General features: G+C 43.6%; 1 protein-coding gene across 8 annotated transcripts in view; it reads right to left on the bottom strand.

Moving 5' to 3' along the window:
- NCALD (neurocalcin delta) overlaps positions 1 to 14,466 on the bottom strand; it is a 456,249-nt gene that overhangs the window by 22,512 nt on the left and 419,271 nt on the right. The gene's annotated exons all lie outside the window — the stretch shown is intronic.

Here is a 14,466-nt window from a genome sequence, read left to right as displayed (position 1 = left end):
AGAAACAATGCCATTCAAGCTACCAAACTAGGTCAGTTATTTAAATTCACAAAGTCAAGTCACTGTCAACATAAGTTTTAGATGAAAAAGATGACACTTCTTCATAAGTTGTTTACATTTTATGATTGTTGCTTATAGAATGAACCACATTACCCTTTGTAAAATACAAATTACTTTATATTTTCTTATCCTAACAATAGCACACATTCATAGTAAGATGGCAAAACAACACAGCGATGCATAAAGAAAAAGGTCCACATCATTTCACATCTTTGTACTTAAGAGATCACCAGTCCTGGTGTTTAGGTATGTGTCCTTCCAGACTTTTTGAATGCATTTACATTTTAAAAAAACAAGAATATATATATCTTATATCTTTTACGTACATATTTTAAATGTACCATAATATGAAGAATAAGGCAACTTTTATTAGATGGGAAAATAGCAGTATTTGGGGAAAATAGAAGTATTTACCATGAATTATTGATGGGAAAACATCAGTAAATACTATGAATAGCTACTCAACATTCATTGAACAACATATAACAGACATGTTTCTGGCACTGTGGATGCAAAGTTGGAGGAGTCATGCTACCTGATAAACTGTACTACAAAGCCATTGTAATCAAAACAGCATGCTACTGGTATAAAAGAAAATATATACATAAATAAAACAGAATAGAGAGCCCAGCAATAAAACCATGCCTATATGGTCAACTAATATTTGACAAAAGAGGTAAGAATATAAAATGGAGTAAAGACAGTCTATTTAATAAACGGTGCTGGAAAAATTGAACAGATATATGAAAAAAGTAAAACTAGACCACCTTCTTAAACCATATACAAGAATAAACTCAAAATGGATTAAAGAAAAATAAAGACTCAAAGCTACAGAACTCATGGAATAAAAGATAGGCAGTAAAATCACAGGCATATCTCGTAACAATATATTTTCTGATATATCCTCAAGCAAGGGGAAAAAAAAGAAAAATAAACAATTAGGACTACATCAAACTAAAAAGGTTTGCATAGCAAAGGAAACCATCAATGAAACAAAAAGACAACCTATTGAATGGGAGAAGATATTTGCCACTGTGCAAAATAGTATGGAGGTTCCTCAAAAAATTAAAAATGGAAATGCCTTGTGACTCAGCAATTCCACTTCTGGGTCCATGTGAAAAACTCCAAAACTCTACTTCAAAAGAATATATTCCCCCATGTTCATTACAGTGCTATTTACAGGCCAAGGCATGGAAGCAACCCAAGTGCCCTTCAATAGCAAATGTATAAAAAATGGAGGTACATGTACACAATGGAATATTAGCAGTAAAAAAGAATGAAACCTTACCATTTGTGACAGCATGGAGGACCTAGAGAGCATTATGTTAAGTGAAATTGTCAGAGAAAGACAATTACCATAAGATTTCACTGATGTATGGAATCTAAAGAACAAAACAAATGAACAAAATAATTTAAACATTCACAAACATACAGAATAGATGGATGAGTGCCAGAGGGGCAGGGGTGGGGGACTGAGTGAAAAGGGTGAAAGGTTTAAGAAGTATAGATTGGTAGTTACAAAAATGTCGCAAGGATAAAAAGTACAACATTGGGAATGCAGTCAATAATATTGCGATAACTATGTATGGTGCCAGGTGGGTACTGAAAATATCAGAGAGGGAACACTTTGTAAAGTATATGACTGTCTAATCACTATGCTGTACACCTGAAAGCAATACAGAATAATCCTGAAAGTAAACTGTAACTGAAAAATAAAAATTAAACAAACAAACAAAAGCTATTTGGTAGTTAAGACTTGGTCTTGGGATCCCTTCTTCCTGCTCAGGTATATTGAGACATAATTATGTAAGTTTCAGGTACATAACATAATGACTCAATATATGTGTATATACTGTGAAATGATCATCACAATAGGTTTAGTTAATATCTATCACCACACATAGCTACAAATATTTTTTTCTTGTGATGAGAACTTTTAAGCTCTACTCTCTTATCAACTTTCAAATATATGATACAGTATTGTTAACTATAGTCACCATGCAGTACATCATATCCCCAGAACTTATTCATCTTATAACTGAAAATTGTACCTTTTGACCATCTTCATCCATTTCCCCAACCTCTTACCCTTAGGGTCTTTTATATCAAATTGCCTGTACACTTATCTGTTGTTCCCACTAAAAATAAATTCCTACAAGACAGTATTTGCAACTCACACTGCTCAAACTTCTTCCATAATCTCCACAATTCAAGGAAATGATAGCAGTCCTCATTGATTGTCAAGGTGACAGATTTTGTTTCTGGAGTTCTGCACAGGAGGGGAACCTGGCCCTATTCCCACTCCCAGGCCGGCTTCTCTGAGGGGCAGGGGATGAGAACCCCCTTTCTATTAGCAGGACCGACAGCTGCAGGAAGGAGCTTCCTTTCGGAGGTCCCTCTTAATGTGGAAGCAGGAAAACATCCTATTATGCCGGAGCCAAATTCAACTACGACGCCAGATACAGCACAAATAGAATTTATAAATTGAACTTTCCAATAGCTTTCACTCCCCTCCTTGTTCTTTTTTTTTTCTAAAGGAACAAAAGCAAAGTTAAAGGAGCTGGATTTATTAGAATTTTGAAACCGTCATTTACTCGCTAAGTTGGCAATTTGCCTGGGGCAAGAATTCAGAAACATGAGGTAATATAATACATGGGTTTCCAGAGCTCTGAAACATTAACTGGAATTTACAAGTAATTTTGAGTTTTCCTTTTGGGGAGTTCTTTGGAATACAGCTCTTTGGTGTGGTGCTCAATCAAATCGACATTATTATACTTTTTATTACACTTTGGTTCTGTGCAAAATCACTGTGTACTTGGCCTGGGGGGTGGGGCAGAATGCCATTTCAATATTTAAATCCACTCTTTTAAAGAACGATTTATTTTCCTAAATATATAAAACATTGTTTCTTCAAAACTAAACTTAAGCTCCTTTCCCAGTGTTTAAAAAGCACTTCACATTTATCAGTTGTTTTTGCATTTGAAACAAATGGCCTCAACATTTTGGCTAAGTCTCCTATGAGACTGATCTCTGTGCTGCTGGTTTTTGGTAAACAATAATGAAAACACATTTACAAACTCATTAGCACAGAAAGGCCATGACACAAACAAGGCACAAGAGCATGCAATAAGTTATCTGAGAAGCAGGTGTTTGCGATTTAGCCCAGAATTTGTTTCGGTAGATAACTACAAATACTTGACTACATAGGATGTCTGAACTTGGAAAACCATCTGGACTTGGTTAGACTGTATGACAAAAATCTCAGGGGACATGTGATAGTTTCATTCCTTGGAGGAGGAGAAGAAAGGCATGCCTGACAATCAATACCTTTTGCTTTTTGAAAGACAGAAATTTCTGCCTGAGTTGAAGATGGTGAAAAATAACACCAGAGAAATGCCACATTAATTAGCAGTCAAGAAAAAGTAGTCTAGAGACAAAAGTTGCACCTCAGGTAAAATCTTTTCATTACTCCATTCAGTCATTAAAACACTTATTATGTGCCAGCAGATCATAATGGGGAAAATCTCAGGTCATTGAATAAAAATGCTTAGCTCCAAAGCCTGGCTCTGTTGTTACCTAGCTCTTGGGTAATTCGCCTAACTTCTAGGTTTGCCTCAGTTTTCTCATCTTTAAAATGAGTTTGGCAGTATGAGTCCACATCTCATCGATCTGATGTGAGAATTAAATGAGACAGTCATATATGTGACACTCCGGCACATCTTATCCTTGACAGCCCCTCATATGTTATTCTAGCGAACCTTTCTAGCAACCCTGAGGGAGAGGCAGGAAGGCCTTCTCTATTTTATAAGCAAAGAAATGGAAACTCAGAGGGGTGAAGCTACTTTTACCAAGTCACACAGCTATCGAAGGATAGTAAGCTTGGGTTGTATTTGTCTGTCCTCTGGTTTCACCACTACGCCTGACTAGCTCCACGGACAAAGGACATGTAAAAATGAAGACAACAGTCCCATAAAAAGTCAGAAAGAAGTGATGAGAAGAAAGGAGACAGCTTCCTACTGGAACGCTACTCCACACATATGTGCTACATGTCCACTGGGAGTGAGACAGCTCTAGGCACTGGGGGTTCAGCAGGAAACCAACAGGCAAATAATCCCTGTTCCCACGGAGTTGACAGTCTCGTGCAGGAGTCACACCAGAGGCAGCTGTTAGACGGAGGTGTGCCATGGGGCAAAGTTAAGAAGGAAGGGGTTACCACGGTGGGATATTAGGGGCCGAAACTTTAAATAAGAAGCCAAGGAAGGCCCCACTAAGAAAGTAACATTCGAAAAAGACCAAAGTGAAGGTGGTAGCCATGGAGATATCTGGGAAAAGACTTCCAGGCAGGGAAAATTGCCAACGAGCAGGGTCTAGAGGAGGACATGCTTAGCATGCTCACAGGGGTGTCCGGGGTGGGAGCAGGGGAGAGGGAGGGTAAGATCGGAGGAGTAGTGATGACAGCCAGATGATGTGGGGCCCGGACGTGACCGGGAGGACTTTGGCTTTCACTCTGAGATGAAAGTTCTTGCACGACTTTAGCAGAGAGGTGACAGCAGTGATTTATACTCCGCCAGGATCACCGGCTGTGGTGCTGAGAGGGAGCTGAAGTAGGGTGGGGCAGAAGTGTGGAGACCAGTCAGGCGGCCACTGCAGTGATCCAGGCAGGAGATGAGGGTCGCTGGAGCTGGTGGTGGCGGCAGAGGAGCTGACAACCGGTCGGATCCTGCACAGAGCTTTCAGGAGTCAGCAGGACTGGATGACGATTTGGATGTAGGATGTGGAAAGATAGCGGCCCCGCATAACTCCAAGGCGTTGGCCTTAGCAACTGTCAGGATGAAGCGGAAATTGGCTGAAATGGGAAAAGGCAGGAGAAGCAGGGCTGGCGGGTGAGGCGGGGCCCTGGATATCAGCACCGAGTTGTGCACCGGTCGATTCTGAGATGCCCATTGTACATCCCATTGGCGAGGTCAAGCAGGTGGCTGGTTGGAGGACGTCCGGGGGACAATATGAATTGGGGTGGTCATCAGTTTACAGATAGTATTTATAGCCAGAGATTGGATGAGAGCACCAAGAAAGCGAAGGTGGATAAAGAAAAGGGGATAAGGACTGAGCCTCCGCACTCTGACACTCACACTCTGAGAGAGGAGAGGGAACCGGGGAAGGAGAATGAGGACTGGCCTGCGAGGGGAGCGCAGCACAGAGGCCGGCACTCAGGTGCCCCTTCACCCTGTGCCGGTCCTGCGCCCTCTGCCCGCTCAGGGGGCGCAGCGAAGTGCCCGGAGCAGTGGAGCGGTGAGCGCAGCTCTGGGCTTTCGCTCTGACGCTTGCTCTCCCGGTCCCAGCCTGTCCGACTCGGGACCGGGCACCGGCTTTGCCCCAGCTGCTCCCTGAAAACCCAGGGCTCATCTGGCAGTCCTTCCACTTTGGTTCCATCAGCGTGTGCTGCTGATTCTGTCTCCAAAATTGGGTCTCAAATGCATCTACTTCGGACCGTGTCCATGGTCACCGCCTCAGACCCAGCTACGGCCATCCCTTTCCTGGACACCCCCCACGCCCTCCTCAGCGGACTCTCGCTCTTCACCCTCGTCCTCTTCTGTCCTCCTCTCCCACCGCAGCCCACCCATCTTCCCCTCAGCCCCCAGGAGTGACCTCTGAAAAACACCAAACAGACCATGTCACTCTGCTTATAGCTCTATGCTGACTCCTTAGCATGCTTCAAATAAAACGCAGACGCCTTCCTTCAGCCCACAGGCTTGGTTTGAGCAGGCCCCGGCCATCTCTGACTTCTCTCCTGGTCCCCTGCACCCAGGAAGCCTGGCCTCCTGCGTAGTCCATCTTTTATCTACTAAAGGCCTTTGCTTCAGAACCTTGAAGAGTACTTTTAAACAGCAAATAACTTCACCTTTTAGTATCTATATATAACGTATATTATATGTAACATATCCTGTATATTAATTTTGCTGAATCTGTACTGCCTTTCCTTAAGCCCAATGCACATCTATTCTGTTAACTTCAGCGTTCCAATATTCAGTAGTTTACTCTGACAGGGGTAATGTGGACTTTTCCAGCTTATTCTGGGTCACATCCAGTCCCTCTAAAAATAAATCTGGGGTTAATATTGACCACAGATGAAACAGGAAAATATACAAGCGGAGAAGACATGAAACCACCAACAAAGAACCATGACCAGGGAATCTAAAATATGAAAGTAACTTTTTATTTAAAAAGAACAAAAAAAGGCATAGCTCCTAAAAATGATGCCCCAGGGAAAGGCGATGGTGACCAGTCTTCCAGAATGCACGTGCGCCTGTGCATTTGTCCCTGTGGAGAGAGAGCTCTGCAGTATTTCATTTCTGCAAATCCTCATAAGGTTCTAAAACTCCGAGAGTTAACTCCTCAGAGCCCAGAGTTAGATTTCCCGGGGAAAAGTCAGCATATCACCGTGATATGCTGGTTAGCCTTAGAGAGAAATTCTCAATGCAAACTGCACTGAGGTCTCCTGAAATGGAATTTGCAAGATGCCAGCAGCTAAAATCAAGCTCAGCCACAACAAAGAGCACAGAACCCACAGCGGTTTCAGAGAGAAATCAGGGCAGTCAGAAACGGTCGCCTGCTTGGGACATGTAACTTTGTCCTCTAATTTTCTTCACCAATGGAATGTCTATGAAAAAACATAACTAGAAAAAGGTTCCTAAACTGTAAGGAAGGAAATGATAAACGTTATGAATGAATGAGAGCAAGTAATCATTTATAGTGACTTGGCCAACAGGTAATTTAGCCATCTGAATTTTATAGGTGGTTAAAATCCAGCAACTTCATTTCTAGGTCAGTTGTTTTTGATTCTCACTGAAAAAAAAAAAAAAAAAGACAAAATAAAAGCCTGAAGAGCACATTGCTCCAGAAATTCCTCTTCAGTGAAACTTGCCACTTAGTGGGGGATTGAAAGGGGACCATATATATAAACTGACATCTTTATATATTATTAATTAGGAAATAACAAAATAAAATAAGAAAATTAGGAAATAAAATGCAGTGGTATATAAGGGGAAAAAGTAAAATATTAAAGAGGGACAAATGAAGTTGTATAACAATCCTTAACTTAGCTTAATCTTGACCAAAGCCTCTGGTCAGATCAGTTGGTGTAAGGAAACCAGACCTCAAGTGGCTCACAAAACGGCTTTGCTGGAATTGTAGCAAGTTTGTCACAAAGTCACTGAGTGTGGAGGCCTTCTTCCCTATGAGGATGGGCAGACCTGCATCTCCTGATTGAGGGGACACACCTGTGCCTCTGGGCCACATACCTGGCTCTCGTGCACCTGCCAAGAGGTGACAGAGTTTGAGATGAGAACTGGTACAAGATACATGATGAGCAGGAGGCTCAGGAGAAACAAGTCTGCCCCTCCCCCTGCCTCTGCAACGCTGAGAGAAGGCCCAGGAGATCCAGCTGCTCTCACCTGAACTGCCTGGGCCCAGCCAGCTGCAGAGCCTGCATTGCAGACTGCAGGGGGCCTGGTCTTGGGCTCTTTTCCAAGTCTCATTTTTCATAAAAATAGAGTACAACCACATAACTGCTAATAAAACATATACTTCTGTTAAGAATTTGAAAAGATCATTATCTAGCAATAATCCTTTGCTCCTGGCCTTGAAATGGTAATATTATAGTTGGATTTGTTGATTACCAAAGCAATACAACATCAATATTAAAAAATATATAATAAAGGAACGTGGGAATTAGAACATAAACACCCTTGCTCTGATCCAATAGCAGCCCACCGAAGATAACCGCTATTAATAGTTTTCTCTGTATATGTCCTCTCAGACATTTAAATATATATATATATATAAAATCTGTTCACTCTAATCATAAATGGGATCATATGTACTATTCTGCGATCTTCATTTCACTTAAAATATATTGTAGATATTCTTTCAAGTTATACATATAGATGCATCTCATCCTTTTATTATATATTATTCTTTAATTTTTAAAAATTGAATTTATTGGGGTGACACTGGTTAACATAGTTTTACATGTGTCTGGTGCCCAATTCTACAATACATCTCTGTACACCAAATTTTGTGTTCAATCCCCCCAAGTCAAGTCTCTGTCCATCATCACTTACCATTCCTATACCCTCCTCCACACACACACCCCGGCAGTCACCACGCTGTGGTTGGTCCCTGTCCATAAATTTTTTCTTTTTACTTTTTTGTTCTTTTTTGCTCAATCCTTCTACCCCCTTACCCAACCCATCTCCATGACAGTTGTCAGCCTCCTCTCCTTATGTACGAGTCTGCATTTATTTTGCTTGTTAGTTTATTTTGTTCATTAGATTCCACATATGAGTGAAATCATATGGTATTTCTCTTTCTCTGCCTGGCTTATGTCACTTAGCATAAAGCTCTCCAGGTCCATCCATGCTGTCACAAAGAGTAAGATTTCCTTATTTTTTTATGGCCGAATAGTACTCCATTGTGTAAATGTACCACAGCTTTTTTATCCATTCATCCACTGATGGGCACTTGGGCCGCTTCCAAATCTTGGCTATTGTAAATGAGGCTGCAATAAACATAGTGGTGTGTGTGTGTGTGTGTGTGTGTGTGTGTGTTTTTAATTAGTGTTTTGGGTTTTTTTGGATAAATTCCTAGAAGTGGAATTGCTGGGTCATAAGATAGTTTCATTTCTAACGTTTTGAGGACACTCTGCACTGTTTTCCACAGTGGCTACCACCTGTCTGCATCCCCACCAACAGAGCACAAGGGTTCCCTTTTCTCCACACCCTCACCCACACTTGTTATTTGTTGATTTATTGATGACAGCCATTCTAACTTACAAAATTTTCATTGATTCAACAGACAGTATTGCACACTGAGCTTGTGCCAAGCACTGCATTAGGTGGAGAGCTGGTAATGTGAAGCTTACAGCCCTTTGGTATTCCATTGCATGACATTTATTTAATTAATCTCTCTTGATGGACATTTAGGTTGACTCCAATCTTCTTTTATTCCCTTGGCATTTACTTTAGTTCCCAGATTCTCGGGGGAGTTTTTATTGCAAAGAGATTCCTGATATCGTCTCCAGCCGCTCCCTACAAGCCGTTTTCCTCTACAGCCTTTACATCATAACCGTGGGTTTTCAAGTTTGCATACCAGTGAAGATTACAATTGAATTGGAATGAAAATTGGATTTGGAATTCCACTCCATCCCCTCTGGCCTGCCTGTGTTATGGGTGCAATTTTGTCATTTGCTACTTCCCGCCCAGGAGGGCACATCCACCTTGCCCTTTAAAAAGTGCACTAGTGTCACCATGTAAATGCCCTTCTCTCTTCTCAGCCTGAATAGATATCTTACCCAAAGAACACCCTAAATCCTTAATTATTTGATCACCCGCTTTTGACTTTTCATGCTCACCCCTTTCCCTGCTGCCTCAGGTCTAACTCTCCACCACTCCTCTGACAGTGCCAGCAACTGGAGGCGAGTTTAGATTTCGTGCTTACAGTTCTCAAGCAAACACACAGGGCCGGACCAAATGCCCACCTTGCAGACCTGCAGAGACTACAAAGCTGCCCAAAGAGAGATATCCCTGGAGCGCCTCAAGTCAAGGGTTTCAGATGAAGTGCACATGTCCCCTCACTGTCAGGCCCCGGGCCCTCAGACCACTGCATCAGAGCTGCTATCTGCTTGTCAGGTCCTTGGGACAGATGGCAGCTGCAGGGAGGAACCGGGTGCAGAGCCCAGGGGCCCTCAACAGTCCCCCAGGGCTGCCACAGGCTAAGACCCTGCCTAAGTTGGCTGACTCCTATGGAAATCCAATCACAGCAAATGTCTGCTTAGCTAAAGCTACTAAATATTCTCTTATTTAAAAGGCAGAAATTGTTACTTTAGGTTTTGGGGTTTTTTTTTGTATTTTTCTGAAGCTGGAAACGGGGAGAGACAGTCAGACAGACTCCCTCATGCGCCCGACCGGGATCCACCCGGCACGCCCACCAGGGGCGATGCTCTGCCCCTCCGGGGCGTCGCTTTGCCACGACCAGAGCCACTCTAGCGCCTGGGGTTAGAGGCCAAGGAGCCATCCCCAGTGCCCGGGCCATCTTTGCTCTAATGGAGCCTTGGCTGCAGGAGGGGAAGAGAGAGACAGAGAGGAAGGGGGGGGGGTGGAGAAGCAAATGGGCACTTCTCCTATGTGCCCTGGCCGGGAATCGAACCCGGGTCCCCTGCACGCCAGGCCGACACTCTACCGCTGAGCCAACTGGCCAGGGCTGTTACTTTAGGTTTTGATAAAACCGTAAAGCAAAGCAGTGAGCTGTCACAGACTGAGAAGGGTAAAGAGATCCACTGTGGGGACCTAGGCCTCACTACTTAACTAGAGGTACATGAACAGCTCAAATTCCCATTTTCAGACACCATCTGGGGGTCATACATGCATTTAGTGAATTAATACAAGCCCCTCCATGGAGTCTAAGAATAGTTCATAATTTTTTAAAATTTTATTCGTCAAACATGTGTTTAGCATCTACTGTTTCCAGGCTTAGAATGAATATTTTTATAAAAATAGTATCCTATGCGGGCTAGGGAAAGAAAAGAAATCTGGGATTCTAGTTGCAGCTCAGAGCATTCCCACTAATGTTTTATATTCTTAATTTCACTGTAGAGATGGGAGCGGGATATTATATCCTGGTTTTATCCCAAGGATGGAGCACTTAGAAAAGCGGACAGTCAGACAGATTCCTATCACTGTGGTCACAGCAGAGCAGGATCAGCACCACCCTCCTGCACTCTCAAGCCAGCCGTGCCTTTGGCTCAGTCACTTTTGGTGTTTGAATGACCGCTTCTGTGGGAATGTACTGCGCCTTGATCACTCCCTATCCTGGCTAACACGGCTGAAATATTAATGTTTGTCCATCAACACGCGTACATGTAAGGATCCATTAATTGGTTAACAAGAAGAGACTATAAAGGAATTTCTTTTAACCTCTTGCACCTTCTATGTCCTCCAGGAAATTGTGTGGAAAGCGAATTGTACTTGGTAGCGGAGGAACTAAATTGAAGTTCTAATTATAGCACCGTGTTATGTGACCTTAGGAATGCCATTTGACCTCATACTTAGTCCCGTGCTCCTACAGTAGAATAGGCATAACAACACCTCTCTCATAGGGCTATTTGAAGGATTAAATGAGAAAAAGGAATCCCAATGAATGGGGAAAGTTCAATGTTGTTTCTGGCCTCTGGCAGGTGCTCAATAACATAACTATTCATCTGAATAAGATAAGGGGTCAGTTTAGTGGGCTGTTTATCAGATATGCCCTCTAGATCTGGGAGCACTTTACCTCTTGCTTTAATGGAGAATTCGAAAGAACAGAGCAAGAGAGTACAAAAAGAAGGAAAGGGAAGGAAAGAAGGAAGGAAGGAAGGGAGGGAGGGAGGGAGGGAGGGAGGGAGGGAGGGAAGGAGGAAGGAAGGAAAGAGGGAAGGGAAGGGAAGGGAAGAAGGAAGAAAGGAATGTAGAAAAAAGAAAGAAAGAAAGGAAGGAAGAAAGGAAGGAAGGAAGAAAGAAAGAAACAAGAAAGAAAGAAAGAAAGAAAGAAAGAAAGAAAGAAAGAAAGAAAGAAAGAAAGAAAGAAAGAAAGAGAGGAAAGCAAGCCAAAGAGCCACCGTCAGCTCCCAGCCTCCCTGCCCCCCTGGGATCTCTTGCCAGATGTGAACGCATATGTGTCTGCACCCAGAGAGGTCTCCTGCCAGACTCCTGGCTGAGTGTTTCCCCTGCATGGAAGTCATTATTCTGACCTGAAATTGAGCAAATCAGTTTCATTACAGAAGCAGCTGGTGGAAAGCAGGACAGTGTTTCTTCTCTAGTTTTCTCTCCTGAGGATGGGCTGGTGGACAGGGGACTACATGGGTGTTGGGCAGAATCGGAACAGGCTCACAAACGCCCCTTGGCCAGTCAGCCATCCAGCCTTGGGAAGGAGGAATTGTAACCCATTCCCAGGGTCTGGCAGGACAAGAATGGTATATTCAGAACAAACTGGATACCACCAACAGACAAAGGATATCAACAATTGACTGAATCAATTTTTCCTAGCCTGGGGAAGAAATGATTCTTAGTTGTTTGTTTTGTTTTTAAATCAGCTTTTCACGAAAAGGTCAGAGGTGTAAAAGGAATAAACTTTTTGAAAAAGAAAAACAAAACTCCATTTATCAGTAGGGAAAAAAACAACAACAAATACAACCATAGGAAAATCCTTGTCTCTCAAGTTTATTTCCAATTACTGCCACCATTCCTTAGTCAAGGCCTTAATTATCTCCTAGCAGAACCCAGAAATATTACTGGGTCTCCATGTTTAAGACTCCGTATCTGATCATATCATGTTATTGCTCAGAGATATTCCATGTTCCCTACGATAGCAGATTAAAAGCTAAACTTCATTGCCTGGTAGTCAAGGCCCTGCAAGGTCACTGCCCAACCTCATAGAAATCACTGGACTCTCACCTGAACTTGCACAAGCAATTTCACTGTTATCCTACTCCTCTCAATGGTCCAGTGAATGGCACTCATGCAAGAAACATAGAACCCTTTGTAAACAGTGAAGTGTTTCCCAACAGTCAGTATTATAATTCTGGCTTTCTCCTTCTCTACCTGCTGAAATCTCACTTGCTGTTCAGGTGGAGGCTGTTACTTCCTGCACTCAGCTGTCCCCTTTCCGGTAAGCATTCCTCTGCAGTTCTGTTGCTGCTTTTCTCTACAGCTCTGAGAAAGATGCTGCCACGTGGTACGTGTTCAACAAATAATGGCTCCCTTCTATTGAGCCTGTTTCCTATTGGCCACAGAGGGTGATACATTGCTTGTGTCAATTTTAACAATTCCATGAATCAGATGACAGCTAGAACAATTATATGCGTTAGTGTTAGTTGGCAACTGTTCGGTTGGTAGTAACCAGGGTTACTGTCTACGGCAGTGGTTCTCAACCTTTCTAATGCCGTGACCCCGCAATACAGTTCCTCATGTTGCGGTGACCCCAAACCAAAAAATAATTTTGATGGCTACTTCATAACTGTAATTTTGCTACAGTTATGATTCGGAATGTAAATACCTGATATGCATTATGTATTTTCCGATGGCTTTAGGCGACCCCGCCAGGATCGCAACCCATAGGTTGAGAACTGCTGGTCTACGGACTTCTGCCAATGAGTTTTCCTTCTACTAAGATACCTGGGGAATTGAGATTTTCTACTTCTTTTACTTATTTTATTGTTTTTTGGCCAAGAGTAAAACTTTATCAGAAATGGTATTAGAATTGGTTTTCTTCTTACATTGTTTTCCCTTGGAAATTTTTTGATGGTGGTATAGTCACAATTAGCTGGTTAAGGAAAAGAAAAACTCCCCCAGAGTATAGAAACAACCATGATTTGAGACTGATCTATTTCCACAGGAGAGGTGATAGAGCACATTGGTTAAGGTCATGGGTGTTGAAATCAGGGGTCCTGGGATCCAATCCTGGCTCCAAGACAGGATTGTCTTTTAGTTGTATGACCCCTAAAAATTTAAGCTTCTCCATGCATCAGTTTCCTCACCTGATAAAAGTGAGGTTTCTGTGCGGATCATGTGAGATAACGCAGCAGAGGCTGACAGAGTGAGCTCTCAGCAACATCTGTGGCATTGTCATCATCAACTGTCCCTCTGACTGTATGTCCTGTTTTCTTCAGTTCTTTTCTTCTGCTTCAGCTTCCCAGGTTTTCTTTCTCAAACTCTTTCCTTAGGGCCTTGCACGTGCTGTTCCCTCTGCCTCCCATGTCTCTGTGCACGCGTGTCCTCACGGCTCAGATCCTCCCCCCTGCACCCCCTATCCTCACGGCTCAGATCCTCCCCCCTGCACCCCCTATCCTCACGGCTCAGATCCTCCCCCCTGCACCCTGTATCCTCATGGCTCAGATCCTCCCCCCTGCACCCCCTATCCTCATGGCTCAGATCCTCCCCCCTGCACCCCCATATCCTCATGGCTCAGATCCTCCCCCCTGCACCCCCATATCCTCATGGCTCAGATCCTCCCCCCTGCACCCCCATATCCTCATGGCTCAGATCCTCCCCCCTGCACCCCCTATCCTCATGGCTCAGATCATCCCCCCTGCACCCCCTATCCTCATGGCTCAGATCCTCCCCACCCCACACCCCATATCCTCACAGCTCAGATCCTCCCCCCTGCACCCCCTATCCTTATGGCTCAGACCCTCCCCCCTGCACCCCCATATCCTCATGGCTCAGATCCTCCCCCCTGCACCCCCTATCCTCACGGCTCAGATCCTCCCCCCTGCACCCCCATATCCTCATGGCTCAGATCCTCCCCCCTGCACCCCCTATCCTCATGGCTCAGATCCTCCCCCTGTACCCCCTGTCCTCATGGCTCAGATCCTCC

The sequence above is a fragment of the Saccopteryx bilineata genome, chromosome 3 (assembly GCF_036850765.1).
Source record: "Saccopteryx bilineata isolate mSacBil1 chromosome 3, mSacBil1_pri_phased_curated, whole genome shotgun sequence".
NCBI classification, from domain to species: domain Eukaryota; kingdom Metazoa; phylum Chordata; class Mammalia; order Chiroptera; family Emballonuridae; genus Saccopteryx; species Saccopteryx bilineata.
The sequence above is the reverse complement of the archived record's forward strand: the minus strand, read 5'-3'. Positions and strand labels throughout refer to the sequence as shown.